We start from the raw sequence: 12,837 nt of genomic DNA on the forward strand, positions 1-12,837 counted from the left end.
GCAACAAGACGAGGGGATCACACACAGCTCCAAAACACAGGGGCACACAGCCACAGTTAGGAAGAGACAGCTTAACATGTCACAAAATATACCATTAATTATTAGCTGAAAAACCGGTTGGTAGCAAAGGCCCTCCCTTTGTTAATTCCCTTTTCAATTATAACTCCCTAGAGCAGTGTTTTTCAACCTTTTTTGTGCAAAGGCACACTTTTTTCATGAAAAAAATCACGAGGCACACCACCATTGGAAAATGTTAAAATAATTTATTGAAAAACTTTTTGACTTGAGGGCCGCAATGGGTTCATATATTGGACCCGGGGGCCGGACCAAGAGTAGATGAATGATGTGTATGTGTCATCCATAGTAAGTATAGTAATATTCCCCCATAGTAAGCATAGTAATTAATCCCCCATATAGTAATTCATCCCCCATAGTAATTCATCCCCCATATAGTAATTCATCCCCCATCGTAATTCATCCCCCATAGTAATTCATCCCCCATATAGTAATTCATCCCCCATAGTAATTCATCCCCCATAGTAATTAATCCCCAATATAGTAATTCATCCCCCATATAGTAATTCATCCCCCATAGTAATTAATCCCCCATAGTAATTCATCCCCCATAGTAATTAATCCCCCATATAATAATTCATCCCCCATAGTAATTCATCCCCCATAGTAATTCATCCCCCATATAGTAATTAATCCCCCATAGTAATTCATCCCCCATAGTAATTCATCCCCCATATAGTAATTCATCCCCCATAGTAATTCACCCCCCCATATAGTAATTCATCCCCCCCTATAGTAATTCATCCCCCATATAGTAATTCATCCCCCATATAGTAATTCATCCCCCATATAGTAATTAATCCCCCATATAGTAATTAATCCCCCATAGTAATTCATCCCCCCTATAGTAATTCATCCCCCGTAGTAATTCATCCCCCATATAGTAATTCATCCCCCATAGTAATTCATCCCCCATAGTAATTCATCCCCCATATTAATTCATCCCCCATATTAAGTCCCCAAGCCCCCCCTGTGTCAATTCACTTACCTTTGCTCCGCGCGTTCCTCTTGCCGTTCCGGTGTAGCATGAAAATCTGTCTCCTATGAGGATCTGTCCCCCTCGACGTATCTGCGCATGTGCCAGTTTCAGGCATTAGCAGACGATCGGCGATCTCCGGCACATGCGCAGATACGTCGAGGGGGACAGATCATCCTGACAGTATCACGCTTCGCGGGCCGGATTAAAAGGTCCGTAGTTTGCCCATTGCTGTTCTAATGATTGGTCTATTTGTGAGCCGAGGCCACATGTTACGGATGAAATTGCAATTTTTCCCACGGCACACCAGACAATATCTCACGGCACACTAGTGTGCCGCGGCACAGTGGTTGAAAAACGCTGGTCTAGACAACCAAGGTCTGGAAAAGGGAAATGGTCTCCATAGTAGGTTGCAGGGCATGGCATGCAAGGGAAAATAAGATCTTAGGAAGAGATTCAAACCTTTTATCTACAAGGTCTTCAAAAACTAGCATGTCCTCTACAGGGTTTTTCTTAAGAAATGGCAATGTCCACTACAGGCATAGCCAACTTTAAAAAGAACATCTCCTTAAAAGGATATTTGTGGGCAAAGTCCTTGGAAAGAGTAAAGACCTTATCTGGATTAGACCAATCACTATACAAAACAAGTTGTGGCATCGAATGCTTTGGAAAAGTTTTTAACAAGCCGGGTTTTAGTAGATTCCAGACTGGTAACTAAGTGTAGCTGATGCAGGTTGTTCCAATTGTAAACATGTGCAGACTGCCTCAATAAGAAGCAAAATGGTATATTTAAAGAAGAACTCTGGGCACTGCATATGGTTAACTGCTCGTTTTTGTCTAGGGGTGAGGAGAGTGGAGATATACTTTGTTAATCTGCCGATCTTCTGGACTTCTGCTTTAAGCTTAACAGTTATGTTAGCAAAACGCAGACTGAGTATCAACTCCTCAAACAAGGACAGGGTACATTCCTCTTTATCCTTGGCTGAAGCAGATGCAGCCACAGGAAAAATAATATCACTCTCTGAAGGTGAGGGCATGGAAGCATGCATATTGCCCCTGATTTCCAAGTCAGCTAAAATGGCTAAATTTCCATAAACTCATATAATAGCAGAGAATTCCTCCCTGAACAAGTCAGAACAGGGAGCTATGGCTGCAGGAGTCAAGAAGGATTCTGAGGAGTGCTGAGTTAGGCAGGAGAGAGTGGTTTGAGCTATTGGTGTCTCATCCCTTAAGAGGTGCACTGCAAGCCTAAGTGTCCCTTCCGTAGGGCAGAGGTGTAGAAATTCCTTCAAAGTCCCCAGTGACAGCTCTCAGATGTCTTCCTGTACATCCCTGTGCATTTTGCAGAAGGATGAAGAGTGCTTGATCTCAAACCAGAGGGTCTGACAGTAGAGGAGAGTGTCAGATGTCTCATCCCCTAGACAAATAGAGCAGGTATTCCTTGCAGTGGGGAGAGGGACCTCTCCTCAAAGCTTGGCTTTCATCTTTGAAATAGATTATTTTTTTAGTTTTGGATAGCGTAAGGAATGGTTAGAACCCCTGTCTGTTTTTGCCCTCTGCCCTGAAACAGTAAAAAACTGACAGATGGTCAACCCTTCCCTACTGTATCTTAAACTAGAATTTAAAAATAATGTATACACTTCACCAAATAAATGAAGATTTAGCACAAGGGATGAAGGAGGGGGAAGGAAAACACACACACACACACACACACACACAAATAAGTAGCTTGGTTGCTTTTCTGGTTTGGTTTGAATCTGCACTAGTGTCACTGGATTGAAGAAATACTTTTTGTTACTCTCCATCACTAGGACTCCCTCCCACCCACAAGGACACCTGTCAGTCTTGGCACCAGTGTTTATCCATGCACAGAAGATTTAGCTCTGCGCGTAGATAGCCTGCCCAAATTAGGCCAACCTCATCTGCATTGACATCAGTGCTTACAATTTTGGAATCCAAATGGACAGAAATAGCCTCACTGAGGTGCATGGTATACAAACACTATCTGCCAGAGCATGTGTAGATGCGTGTGTTGTATAACAAGACATTTAATACACATACATGAAACAGTGCTAAATGTACACACAAGTTATGGGATGACAGAACTTCTCACAGCTGTCAAATTAGAGGGTAAACAGCACATAGTAATCAGCACTAACTGTACCACAGTAATATGAAACAAGACCTCAACTTACTATGATGCTGCTGATGTCCCAAACACAACCACATACATAACTTAGTACATCAAGGTTTAATTTTTCCTGTGTATTTGCATTAAAAAGATAAATGTGAACAGAGACGGAAAAGAGTGGTCTGGTACACAAGCAAAGACAGACTGCATCTGGTTATAAAACTACATACAGATACAGGAATGATGGAAATTCCGTATGTAGACAGTGGTGTTGCTGTGTATCTTGGATACTGTCAGCAGTCACCATCTACACGAAAATTCTAACACGCATCTTAGCTGCAGTCACTGGCAGGACTATATGCATATTCCCTCACTGACCACAGCTATAACAGAAACAAGAAAGGTAAAAGTTTGCAAAACAAGTCTCCTATTTAATGAATGCTGGATTAGATTGGTTATGGAGCCAGAGAACAATAACAGAGGATACCAATTATCAGAACTTCAAGCTGCTGAGATTTAAATCAGTATTTATGACAAATAAAATTTTGAACTTTTGCATGTTATCACACCTGGTAATTATTGTATTCTTGTGACTAGTGATGCACCGATATATCGGACGAAAACAGGGTTGTCGATTTAAAAAAAAAAAAGTGCCCTTAGGGATAACAGAATTCAATGCAAAATCATGTGCCATTGACTTAAATGGAAAAATGCGTCCCATTGCCTTCAGTGCAAAAAACGCTTCCTGTTGCCTTCAATGCACAAATACCCCCTATTGACTTGCAATGCAAAAACGGCTCTATTTACGTTTTTTACATTTTATATATATTTCATATTTCCTGTCCAAATTTTGTGTGTTACTTTCAATAAAAGTTGTTTTACGTTACTGGATTGTATTTTTTAAATTCATATTTATGATATTATTTAAAAGGTTGAATACAATTATATATGAAAAAAATATATAAAAAAAAAAAACTGTCCATTTTGGTTTCGGTTTTCGGCCAAGTGTATCCTGAATTTTCGGTTTCGGTGCAGAATGTTCATTTCGGTGCACCACTCAATTTATATGCAGACTGCAAGCATTGTGATTTTGACTTAATTGCAATGTTTTCAACATATTCTAAAGCTCCTTTCACATGGGGCGGACTCCATTCCAATCAACTGGGGATCAGATCACAGATCCTATGCTGATTGGAGCAGACCAGGGGGATGACACATTCATATCTACTCAGTTTCTACAGAAGTGAACAGAGCTGCTCTGCTCTATGGGCAGCTGGGAGTAAACAGACTCTGATATCCCTTTACACCAGACTACCCTCCAAGCCAATTCACCTAAGCGAAAAGGATAGCCTCCCTTTTTTATTTATTTTTAGCAGACTGGATCAGACCCAGGGGTAGGTTAGATTAAATGGACACAAGTCCGTTCACATCCGCCTGTCCATAGGAATGCATGGACCTTCCAATGTTTTCTTCCAGGGTCTGCAAGGCCCGTTTATATATTTTCTATAATAGATGCTGACGCAAAAAAGTGCATGCTTTTGCCCAAGAAGAGGGGAGGGGAATGTAGCATTGGCCTCCTCTCATGACGAAAACATGGACTAGGAAGGCTTTGACTTGCCCAATTGACTTCTCCTTCCTACAAGAATGTTCAGAAGGGTATTAAGGTGGTCAGGTGAAGCCTAGAGATCTACAAATCTTCCCAGACAAACCAGTAAATTATTGGACTGTGCAAAAATGTATTGTCTGTAGAACCCTTAAGAGACCCAGTCACCAATTGCAAGCATTTTAAATGCTTATTAGCAGTGTTTCTCTTTTCCATAAATGATTTTTACTCCCTTACAACTATGCAAGAAAATGACCACTTTCAGAAATGTCAATTCAATACCAGAGCTTTCTACCTCCTTGCACATCATAGCCATATCCTCTTCTGGGAGTGTCTAATTATTTTCTGTACTGGCCCACCAAATCCACTTTTCATTTCTCTACATAACCTTTTATGTAGCCGCCGGGGGAGGAGTGAAGGGGAACACTATAGTGCAAAGGTGTTCAACCTGAAAATTATAGACAGTCTCAAGTGAGACCCCAACACCTCAAGAGGAATGCACAATAGCAGCACATTTCCATACCTCAGTATCCAAAAATTTTGGTCCTGCTGCATTTTTTGAAGTGTATCCCAATGCACACTGAAGTTGGACCACAATAACCCCCAAATTGGTGTCAGTGAGTGTAATCCTAAATCCCCAAGCATTAGTATCAGTGAGTGCAATAATAACTTTCAACATTGGTGTCAGTGATTGCAATAAAAACAGAACAGTACAATGACAACCCCCCTCCCCAGCAACATCAGTGGTCAGTGGAGGCGATTTATCCCCCTCCTGCACTGGTGGGGTCAGTAGTAGCAAGGGTTAACCTGCCTCCCCTGCATTGTTGGTCAGTGGCAGTGATATTTAAAGTGGAATTGCACTCTGCCAATCAACACTGAAGACATAGGAAGGTCTATTATATTTACTTGTTTAAACTTTTTTCTTTTTTTTTGTTACATTTCTGCAGTTACTTACTGGTTTCTATGCCTAGGCAAATGAGGTCATATATCACAAGAGTCTTCAGAAGTAGAAGAGGAGAGGAGGGCATGCCCCCTGGCAGCATGCCTAAGGTAAGGAAAGATGGATTCCATCAAGTAAATGCTACATGAATCATCTGCCCTTACTGAAGATGGGCGCAGCTAGAAATGCTAAGGGGTGTTTTTCAAAGTGATTTCTCAACAAAATAAAGTATGGAGACATGGATGGGTGGGGGAGTTTGCTTTGAATAGTAAAAATGAATCAAAATAGCATTCTTGGTTTGTGGTGCCCAGATGCAGTGTAGTTGAGTTTTAACACCCACCTCCCTCACACATTGTGGTCAACAGAAGTGATATTTAACCTCCACCCCCTTGTGGTGAGAGGCAGTAACACATTTATTCCTCCCACCCCCCCACCCCCAGCACTGTGGTTAGTGGCAGTAAAAAGTGAATCCTGCTCCCACCCATACTGTGGTCAGTGACAGTGAAAGTTAATAAAATGCATGTCAAAAACAGTCACACTTGTAATGGGCACTGCATAGCAATTTGAGATGAATGTCAATGCACATCATAATGTACAAGACACAAGCTGATATGTGAACTGAAGTATGTTGCTAACATATGTGTACTTGAAAATATTTCAAGCAAAATGCAAAACGATACAAATCTAGCCAGTCACATCCTGATGGAAGAGTGTTGAGTCTAAAGCCTCGTACACACAATGAGAATATTCGTATGAAAATGCTCAGAGGCCCTGGCTGCTAGTGACCCTGGAGGTAGTATCTCCTCTGTTGAAACTTTACAAGTACTTTTGCAAATATTTGGCTTTTAGGTAGAGGACAGATAAGGCCTCATGCACACTTTTTGCAGCCACTTTTAGGGTATCGGGCTTTTTTATTTTTTACTGCTTGTACACAGTCCTTCATGTTATCCTATGTCTCCATGCACACAGACTTTTAGAGGCAGGAGAGTTTACAGGCAGGAGAAAAATCCAGGGCCAGCGCATCCAGGAGCAGTAGCATTTTGGCAGAAAAACGCTTTTTGTGTGTAAACGCATGTTATTGCTAGACACGTTTAACACTTGAGCATTAATTCATTTCAATGGCCAGCATAAATTATTATGGCCAATTAAATGAATTAACGCCCAAGCGATTGACGCTTGTAAAACTGTCAGGCACTTTTTCTGCAAAAATGCTGTGGCCAGGAGAAAGACATCTAGGAGAGCTTTTTTTCCTTTTTAAACTCCTGTGTGCATGAGTCCTAAAATTAAAAAACAAACAAAAAGTTAAAATAAAAAAAATGAACACCATTACAACACATTACACACGTAGCCAATCAGATTTCTTCCTATAATAGTAGTCTACGATTAATACTGCAGTTTTGCAGTGACCTTTAACCACTTCCCTCCCGCAATGTACTGTAGCTGGGCGGCAGCTACAGGCAAGGCGCCGTACCCGTACGTCGCTCTGGCTGTACTAACACAAGGGGGCACTGTGCACCCCCCTCCCCCCCGACTGCTGTGTCCAGCGGACACAGCGGAATGAAGATCCTGGTGAACGGGACCCGGTGATCATGTGATCGTTTGGTTCTCACATGATCACTATGTAAGCAAAGCTGTTATGAATCGATGTCATTCATAGCAGCTCTGCTTCTCTTCCTAGTGAGCTGTGATTGGCCCAAAGCTATCCCATGATACACGGGGCCAGGCACAGCACCCTGTACCATGTGACCAGCTCCAGCCAATCACAGATCACTATCTGGAGCTGTCAAAACTTAACTCATTTATAACAGTTCATGAATGAGTTAGGTTCTGACCGCAAGCTTTACATTGCAGGATAAATTATCTTTATTTCCCTACAAAGCAAAGTATAAAAAAAAAAAACCCTGATCACCCCCTCACACAGTAGTGCAATGTTACTATGGTAACATTGTACTATTCTGATAAAAGCATAAACAAAAAAAAAATAAAAAAAGTGAGAATTTTTGTAAGAGGTTTTTTTTTTAGCTACTTGCCAACTGCTTACCCGCATTTTGAGGGTGAGCAGCAGCTCTTGGCAAAGTGACATAATCATGCGTTGCTTCCCATTTTGACGTGTGAACACACCTGTGCCCACCACTGAAACCCCCCCCCCCTGTCCAGGGAGAGAAGAGAGAACACGGCACCGAGTAACAGCACCACTACATTTTACATGCATGCGGTATATTAGCGCATTTAACCCTTTGATCGCCCCTATTAACCCTTTGATCACCCCATCACCTAGCTAGTACCATTTGTAAAGGGTCAGTATATAGAATTTTTCACTGATCACTGTATTCCTGCGCCCCTCCCAGCCAGGGTCAACTAGCGTTAGATTGCCCACACACTATTGCACTCACGCTACAGGTTGCTGATCACCACCATTACTAGTTTAGCGTTTGTATGGATCAATATATTGATCATGAACAGAACTATACTAGTGTCTCCTTTGTATAGTGTCCACAAAAATGCAGAGTTAGCAGGATCGGCCCCGTTTGCTGCCAGCACTAGCGTTTAGCCCCTCTGCTGTTTTTAACGGAAGATTTGTATCAGTTGATTGTGGGCCAATGCAATTTATACGCACAATACATGGCTGCCCACCCAAATTCAGCTCTTGACAGACAATTCGCATGGAAACCTATAACGGATTCTGAATTTAAAACTCTTTTGGGCCTAACCCTCAACATGGGCATTACAGAAAAGAATGAATTGCGGTCACTCTTTTTCAAAATTTTTGGACATTTGTATTTACATAGCAAAAAAAATAAAAATCCCAGTGGTGAATAAATACCACCAAAATAAAGCTTTATCTGTCTCAAAAGAATGCTAAAAAATTCACATGGGTACAGTGTTGCTTGACCACGCAATTGTCATTCAAAGTGTGATAGCACTGAAAGCTGAAAATTGGCCTGGACAGGAAGGGGGTAAAAGCGTCCGGACTGGAAGTGGTTAATATGTGCTGCTACACCAGAGATATGCAGTAGCGCAACTGGCAATTGTTCTCCTATAACCACACAATGCCTCTATAAAATTGCATAGTAGAAGCTATCAGCAATTCATGATCACTCTTAGGCACATTCACATGGTTCACAGCAAGATCCAGCATACAAATTGTTTTTTAAATTTTTTTTTTTAAAAAAGAAGAGGTTTTGTATGCCTCAGCCATTCAAGAATGACTATTCTGCACATGCTCCACCACTGCATGAATGACTCTTTCAGGGCTAGCACATACTTAAACATCACAAAAGTGTTTAACCTGTAGAACAGGTGCCACTGGCTACACATTCCCTGGAATTCATAAAGACTAGAGTAGACAGATTTTGCAAGTGTCTCTCATGGGTTCTAAAAGTGGTGCAGCTTGCATCAAATTCATATACCCGTCTAGAATGTATACTTGATACTTTTGCAAAATCTGTCTGCACCAGTTTCTCTCTCTGTACGCTAAAAGAGTTGGAATTAGCGCCCTTTATGTAAGATACAAACTGTTGGTACTTTATTTTGAATTCTGCACCACAGTGTAAAAGTAGCGCATTTTAGAACTACCTGAATTTGGTGTATGAGTCACAGTCAGAATCAAAAGTGTCCCAGATGCTTCATGAATTTGGCACAGTACATTCAAGTGTTACTAAACTCACAACAGTAAAATCAGTCTGTATATGCCGGAAAGAATGCTTGTTATACTCACAGTGGAACCTAAGGGGTTAATCCTCTGCATTATGTGAAAATGCTGTTTGATTATGTAAAAATGCTGTTTGATCCTGACTTCTCTGATCCTCCCCTTTTTCCCGTGCCCCCCTCTCATTTCCTGATCAGACATATCGTGTGGAGACACTCTGCACATGCTGAGTTTGGTGTGTACTGGTAGAGAGGTTTTTTTTTTGTTCTTGGGAGAGCTCATGTGATCAGCACATGGCCAATCAGCACTGTCCAGACAGAGGTCAGGGGTTCTGCTTCTTCCTACAGCAGAATGAAAACTCCTACAGGCTTTCATCAATGCTCTGCTAGACTCTGATAGTAGTCACAAGACTGCTCTAACTGCTGATGAGAAAAGGTATTTAGCAGTTTATATTTACTAAAATAATTGCAATTGCCTGTTCTGTGTACTGTGGGAGACCAGATATAGTGAATGCAGGGTCCTAGGTTTAGTGATACTTTAACAAGAAAAATTAAAAAGTTGTGCAGCGACTTTATTGAATTCCCCTCATTGTGTATATTTACATTTCAGCCCTAAGCAGCAGCTAATATGGTGCATGTACACTGGACATATGAAGCAGCTCAAATATGTACATGCCAACAGTATACAATAAGTCAGAAACTACAAGCCTTAATGTTGCTGTGTCCTTCTGGGGCTGGCTGTCAGAATACACTAGCCGGCAGGGGAGATTCATTCTATTTGCACTATATAGCATAGATAGAGGAATCTGATTTCTTTTATTTAACCCACTGACTGTATGTATGGGCCAGCCTAAAGTTTACACATCAGAAATACGCAAACATTATACAAACGCATATTACACTGGGGGAAAGACATAATTGGTGTCAGTGGCATTCCAGGCAGTAAATTATTAACGTCCTGTCTGAACAGCATTATACATACATACCAAGTCGTAATGTTTACTCTAAGTCACGGGTGAAACAATATGATGTGGCCTCTGCTGACCTTAATTATACAATTGTGTGTTCTGAACAGTAAAAGGCTATATACATTGTATGTTTACTATAATGACAAGTACAAGAATTAGATTTCATTAGTCAACCTGTCAAAACAACCAATGGAAATTGTATGAATAAAGTGTAACAAACATGCAAAGTGCTCATATTACTCCATGGCAGGCAGAGACTGATCAAATTGAGCTGAGAACCACTTCAGGTGTTAATCACATCTGGTAGAAAGACAAAGTGGTTTCTCTTATTTTTGGATAACCTGCTTACCAGTAAATTCAAGGATACAGCAGACAGACTCTCAAGCAACAATGGTCACAAAAGCTATGTATAAGCTGTAAATGTTTTGATTTTCCTCTATGCATGCAGATTTTGACCAGTCAAAACTACCTGGATCCCTAAATGGGCCACAGACAAGCCATACAATTTATATTTAAGCAGGAAAGAAAAGAGAGAGAAGAGAGAGAAGAGAGAAAGAGAGAAAGAAAGCGAGAAAGAAAGAGAGAGAGAAAGAAAGAAAGAGAGAGAGAGAAAGAAAGAAAGAGAGAAAGAAAGAGAGACAGAAAGAAAGAGAGAAAGGAGAGAGAGAGAGAGAAAGGAGAGAGAGAAAGAGGAAATGAGAGAGAAAGAGAGAAAGAAAGGAGAGAGAAAGGAGAGAGAGAGAGAAAGGAGAGAGAAAGGGGGGGGGGAGAGAGAGAGAAAGGAGAGAGAGAGAAAGGAGAGAGAGAGAGAGAGAGAGAGAGGAGAGAGAGAGAGAAAGGAGAGAGAGAAAGAGGAAAGGGGAGAGAGAAAGAAAGAAAGGAGAGAGAGAGAGAAAGGGGAAAGGAGAGAGAGAGAAGGAGAGAGAGAAAGAGAGAAATAAAGAAAGGAGAGAGAGAAAGGAGAGAGAAAGAGAGAAAGGAGAGAGAGAGAAAGGAGCGAGAGAGAGAGAGAGAAAGGAGAGAGAGAAAGGAGCGACAGAGAAAGGAGCGAGAGAAAGAGAGAAAGGAGAGAAAGGAGCGAGAGAAAGAGAGCGACAGTGAGAGAGAAAGAGCGAAAGCGGGAAAGAGCAGAAGAGAAAGATCACCTAAACTGATCATCATTATGTGTGACAGTCCCATTATAAAGTATGCGTAGCTTATAGGCTTCATGCACACTGGATGCTTTGGCCATCTCCCCTAGATGCATTTCCACCTGGCAGTGGTATTTTGGCAAAATAATGGCGATAATCACTTCAGTGGACAGAGTATATTATTCTAGCCAACTAAATGAATTAACGCTCAAGCGCTAAACAAGACTGCCAAAACGCTGCAGCTCCTAGACGTGCTGGTAACATTTTTTTTCTTCCTCTAAACACCTTTGTTATCATGGACATAGAGGAAAACATGCAGGGGTGTTTAGAGGCAGAGAAAAAAAACAATAAAAACACTTCCCTAGAGCAACATTAAAAAGTCCAGTGTACTTGAGGCCATAAAATGGATCAGCAAGTGTCTGTATTTGCTGATGGCGATTGGTGAGCGATTATATTTTGAAAAGTGGTTACACTAAAAGCTGGTTCAATAGAAGCCAGTCGATATTTGACAAGTGTGTACAGCTATCTAACAACCGCCTTCGGTCGAACGAGCATGCTGGAAAACCAGCATCCAATCAGCACCTGCAGCCAATGGCTGTGAGTGCTGATCAGTGTGTGCTAGCAGGGTGCAGTCCCCTTGTCAGGGCAGCAATCTTCCCCTCTGAGTTATTGTGTTCTAGCATCACTTAGTTCCGTGACCTCTCAGTTTTTTTGCTCACTCCCCGCATTAAAATCATAAATTCAAAATTTTGGCAGGACGTCATTCTTTGCATGAAGGTAAAAAACCGTCTCTGTGCAGCATCCCCCCAGCCCCCCCCCCCCCAATACTCACCTAAGCCCCCTTTCGATCCAGCGATATGCAATGGAGTCTCGACTATCCCGGGACTCCCTCTTCTCATTGGCTGAGACAGCAGTGGAAGCCACTGGCTGTCAATCACAGCTAATGAGAAGAGAGGGGGCAGGGCCAAGCTGCGGCTCCGTGTGTGAATGGACACGGAGCAGCGGGTGCCCCCAACAGGAGAGAGGGGCCAGGAGTGTCAGCTTGGGGCCAGAAAAGAGGAGAATCAGGGCTGCTCTGTGCCAAACCATTGCGCACAGCAGGTAAGTATAGACATGTTTGTTATTTAAAAAAAAAATAATAATAAGCCTTTAGAATCACTTTAATACTATCACTTAAGAGGATCATAGTCATTGTTTTAAGGATTTTAGATGTAAGAGCAGTAAAAGTAGAACTATAGGCAAAACTTTTTTTTCATTTTGGATAAAAATAAGGGAGGTTTATAACCCGTCAGTTTATTTTTTGCTATCTGCGTCCCATTGGAGAGATTTACCTTCACTTCCTGTCCCACAGCCAAAACAGGAAGTG

At 41.6% G+C, this 12,837-nt stretch overlaps 1 protein-coding gene across 2 annotated transcripts in view; it reads right to left on the reverse strand.

Moving 5' to 3' along the window:
- Nucleotides 1–12,837, reverse strand: part of PDE7A (phosphodiesterase 7A) — a 182,348-nt gene that overhangs the window by 100,678 nt on the left and 68,833 nt on the right. The window lies entirely within an intron of this gene.

The sequence above is a fragment of the Staurois parvus genome, unplaced genomic scaffold (assembly GCF_062004578.1).
Source record: "Staurois parvus isolate SC_StPar_1 unplaced genomic scaffold, SC_StPar_1.0 ptg000371l, whole genome shotgun sequence".
In the NCBI taxonomy this organism is placed as follows: domain Eukaryota; kingdom Metazoa; phylum Chordata; class Amphibia; order Anura; family Ranidae; genus Staurois; species Staurois parvus.